Source organism: Pygocentrus nattereri, chromosome 2 (assembly GCF_015220715.1).
Source record: "Pygocentrus nattereri isolate fPygNat1 chromosome 2, fPygNat1.pri, whole genome shotgun sequence".
In the NCBI taxonomy this organism is placed as follows: Eukaryota; Metazoa; Chordata; class Actinopteri; order Characiformes; family Serrasalmidae; genus Pygocentrus; species Pygocentrus nattereri.
Genome location: NC_051212.1, coordinates 21,208,727 through 21,213,667, shown reverse-complemented (window position 1 = coordinate 21,213,667; position 4,941 = coordinate 21,208,727).

Here is a 4,941-nt window from a genome sequence, read left to right as displayed (position 1 = left end):
TTTCCTTTCTTCCTGTATTTTGTTCAGTTCTAACCTCTCTGGGTGTTCCCCCTATCCTTGGTTTTAAAGCGTAAGCAGGAATGCTTATTATGTTAAAATAGCTGTGTGTGTGTGTGTGTGTGTGTGTGTGTGTGTGTGTGTGTGTGTGTGTGTTTTGATGCTGTTTCACATGATCCAGTGTAGAACAGAATGAAGTGAAACAGTCTGTAGTTTTCAGGGAGGCTGAATGCTTGATGGATCATGTGAGGGTGTGTATGTGCCTGTTTCCAGGCTTTGCAGAGCGAGACGTGTAGCTACTCTCAACTGTCCTTAAAAAAACACAGGGAATGTACTGAGAGTCCTTCTGCCCCCAAGACTCACTAAACCACTTTTTCAAACTGCTCTGCCATTTCCTTTTTGGCCACTCTTTCTTTTTCCCCTCCTCTCTCTCTCTCTTTTTTCTTTTTCTCTCTCCTATTTCTCCTCTTGCTGCAAAATTGTTCTCTTTTATTAGGCTCCAAACTGAAACCATTCCTTCCTTCACCACAAATATCTATCTGTTTTTCCTCTCTTTATCCTTCCTGCTGCCCTCCCTAAAGCATCCCCGCCCTCTCTCTTTCTCCCTACCCCTCCTCTTACTCGTTTTCTCTCTTTCTATCTTTCTCTTTCTCTCGCTCTCTCACTCATTTTCTGTTGTTCTCTCTCCTCTCTTGCTTTTCCTCATTTTCCTCTTTATCTCTCCCCTCTCTCTCTCCCTGGTTCCTTGTCTCTCCCCATTCCCCCTCTGTCTGTTCATTTACTCTATACTATGCTCTCTCTCTTTCTCTCTCCCCCACCCTCTCTCTCTCTCTCACTCCCTTCTTTCACTCTCTTTTTCTATTGTTCTCTCCTCTTGCTTTCTCTCTCGATCTCTTCCTCCTCTGTCTGTTCATTTATTCTATTCTATGCTCTCTCTCTCTCTCGCTCTCGCTCTCACTCTTGCTCTCTCTCCCTCCTCAACAGGTCTCTTTTCCTCTGTGCCCATAGTTAACGGCATCATATTCCCACAGTGAATTACTGACACAGGTTTTTTGAATGTTTATATAACCACTTAATCCAAGTTACATATTTGACTTTTCCACATTTGCAATTTCTCTTGGAGGATGAGTGTAAAGAGTAGAGGAGAATAGAGGAAAAAGGCCTGCAATGTCTCAGCAATAATAATATGTGCCTTGTGTATCACATACATCTGCAAGTACCTATATGTGTGAAAATATATCCTGTATGTATTATGTATGTATAAGGACATGTAATAGTGCTATGGATTTTCTTGAATGCACACACATCCACATGGAAATGTAATCAATGTAGTATTTAACAATGCTAATAATTATATTTATAATGATATAATTATATAATTTATAATTATATATTGTGATTTACTGCTTGTTTTGCGTTTTGGGAATGAACAATGAAATAAAAGTATTTGTGCAATGTAATTTCTTTTCTTCCTGTATTTTGTTCAGTTCTAACCTCTCTGGGTGTTCCCCCTATTCTTGGTGCCTTGTGTATTATATATATATCTGCAAGAAACCTATATGTGTGAAATATACCCTGTTTGTGTTATGTGTGTAAGTACTTAAATATAATAAGTATTTAAGTCTAACCCTAAACTTAAACCTTGGTGACTAACAAGAAATGGCTTTAGGCTTTCAGCTTTCAAAAATGCACAAACACCACACACACACACATATGCATTCCTACAGCTGGTGAGCAGAGTGCGGCCTAGACAGCTGCTTGCAATTGAGATTAAGTACGTGTTTGAGTAATCTACGTTATAATGTATCTCATCACACACTTCTAAAGACTCTCGGAAAGTTTCAAAGAGTGTGTGTGTGTGTGTGTGTGTGTGTGTGTGTGTGTGTGTGTGTGTGTGTTAAAGACAAGGCTGGTCTGCAAAAAATTATTTCTTGGCAAAAAAATAATGTATATGTAACGTATCTAACATTCCTTATAATCGTTCATATAAGGCTTGATGTAAGTATAAAATAAGCTTATTCAACTTATTTCTAGAAATAATATTTAAAGTGTAACCCAAGGTATCCATACACCTATTTTAATCCTAAAAATGTTTGTTATTTGATTTATCAAGACCTCACTTGCTGTACTAATTGAACACCATTAAAGTTTAAAATGTACAGCTCATGTCAGTCCACACAGTCCATACATGGATACTAACATGAAAGGGTTTGTTTTTCATGGTATTAGTGATTAGTCATTGGTATTAGTGATTTCATTATTATTAGTGATTATTCAGCCTATAACAATTTGGCCCCACTCATTTATACTGAAGTTATATGAAGTTTCAGCCTGGTATGCTTTTTGAATGTGGCACAACACAGGGAAGCCAACCAGAACGAAAATACTTTACATATCGCTGCTGTCGGAACAAAAGCTCACGTCTAGATTTTTGTTGTTTTTCAGTTTTTGACATTTGAAAGTGCCTGTTGCCCGTCACATGGTGTATAAATTGCATGATGAATGGACCAAAAGAAATGGCTTGAAAATTACTTGGAAAAAGTCTGATTCCATAGACTTACATTTAAAGTAAAAGTAAAGAAATGTTCCTTCTTCTATAAAGTTGTAATTTTGGAGATACAGTAGTGATATATCAGTCTTAATGTGAAAAAAAAAGTCATTATAATTTTACATATAAAAAGGGGATGAAAATGGCCATGTAAAACGAATTACACTTTTTTGCTACATGCAACCACACAAATGTCATTATGGGACCTCAGAGCAAATAAATACAAGAAAATGTAAAATATTGACCCTTTAATAATCTCATCTAAGTTCTGTGTTCTCTGTATACAATCTCTCTCTCTCTCTCTCTCTCTCTCTCTCTCTCTCTCTCTGGTGTTTTTTGTGTCATCTTGTCTTTCACAGCTGTTATTGCTGTGTTGGTTTAGTGTTAGTCAGCAGTAAACTGGACTTGAAAGTAGGCCATTCACTCTTCATCACTCACACTCAGTCCACCATCAGACTCTTGCGCACCACTGTGAGCCTCGACTCAGAGAGAGAGAGAGAGAGACTGACTAACCTTTGTTGGCACATACACACACACACACACACACACACACACACGGCAGGAAGTTCTTTGCTGAATCAGAATGTTCAGCCCAAACCCAAACACTGTGGACCCACAACCTTAGCAGAGTCATATCCTCCACACGAAGCTCAAAGACTACAGAGACAGAGAACACTGTTAACTAAACACACACACCACCACATCACAGAGCTCTCTCTACCTCCCTCTCTCTCTCACTGTGTCTCTCACTGTGCCTCACCCCATTTCTCTCTCCCTCTCCTCTTTTCTCTATTTCTCCCTCCCCCTGTTGCTTAATCTTTCTTCATCTTTTTTCCTTTCTTTTCTCCTCTCCTCCTTCCTGTCTCTTTCTCTTAGTCTTTCTCTTGTCTTTTTCTCTCTCTCCAAGTCCTTCTACTCTTACACTTTCTCTCTTTGTCTCTCTCTCTTTGTCTCTCTCTCTCTAGCCCCACTAACCTTTGTTGGCACAGCCACACACACACTCACACACACACACAGCAAGAAGAGCTTTGCTGAAACTCTTTCTCTCTTTTTCCTCCTTTTTGTGTCTCACTCTCTATCTCTATTCTATCATTTTCTTTCTTTCTTTCTTTCTTTCTTTCTTTCTTTCTTTCTTTCTTTCTTTCTTTCTTTCTCTCTCTCTCTCCTGTTTGGTTTGTCTTTCTCTTTTCATCCACTCTCTTATTCACTCTGTCACTGTTATTTTCTCTCCTTGCTCTCTCTTTTTCTCCGTTCTCTCCATTCTCCTTTCTCTTGCTCTCCACCTATCTCTCTCACTATTTTTCTTTGTCTTTCTCCTCTTGTTCTTTCTTTCTTTCTTTCTTTCTCCTCTAATTCTTCCTCTCCTGTCTATCATTTCTTGCACTCTTTCCTGTTCTCCTCTTCTCTTTCTTTTTCTTTCTCTCTATCTATCTCTCTCTCTCTGTCTCTCTCTCTCTCTCTTGTTTTCTTTTCTCTTGTTTCCTGTCCCTTCTCTCTTGCACGTGTGTTAATGGACTGCCCCCCCCCCCCCCCCCCCCCCCCCCTTCTGCACAATAAGCAACATCTGGGTTCTGCTCAGACCAAAACCAAAACAACATGTACAGAGGGGTCAAAAAAAGAGGGGGGGTGGGGTGGGGTGGGAGATGACTAGAACAGCCCCAGAGTTTCAGAGAAGCTAAAGAGAGAAAACACAGATTTAAAGCTGGATTGTCTCAAAGTCTGTGTTTTTGAATCTAGGTCACTATTTCCTTACACATAAACAGATAGATCTCCACTTACTGAATGCTCAGTGAGTCTGAGTCTGAACGCGCAGCTCAGTTCAGTTGTGAAGTGTTAAATCAGTCAAAGTTGTCAGTTCAGCTTTTTTTTTACACTGAAGACATTTGAGCAGGTGTGAAAACACATTTTTTGCACATGTATAAAGTTGGAAAATGGACGTTTGGATGTAGGTCTGCTGAACGTTAGGTATGTGTTGACTGGTGGGGAGATTTTCTGTTGTATTTGTGAGTTTCCCCCCTCGTCCAAAAGCAAAGTAAACAGTACCATAGTGCTGACACAAAGCGGTGGAGCCCAATCCCCAGTCCAGTAAAACAGACTGGAGAGAAAAAAATAGAGAAAGAATTCCACGATTCAGCGACTAGAGCCATAATTATGGAGAGAGGCTGCTGAAATCAGCAGGAAGATGTGGGAGAGTGTGTGTGTGTGTGTGTGTGTGTGTGTGTGTGTGTGTGTGTGTGTGTGTGTGTGTGTGTGTGTGTGTGTGTGTGTGTGTATGTAAGTATGTGAGACAGAGAGAAGGAGAAGTAGGCCAGACAATCATAGACAATGATAAACTACAAGTCTGAGAAGTTAACTGACTGTGATCTCTATAGAGATTATCATAGTATAGACTATGA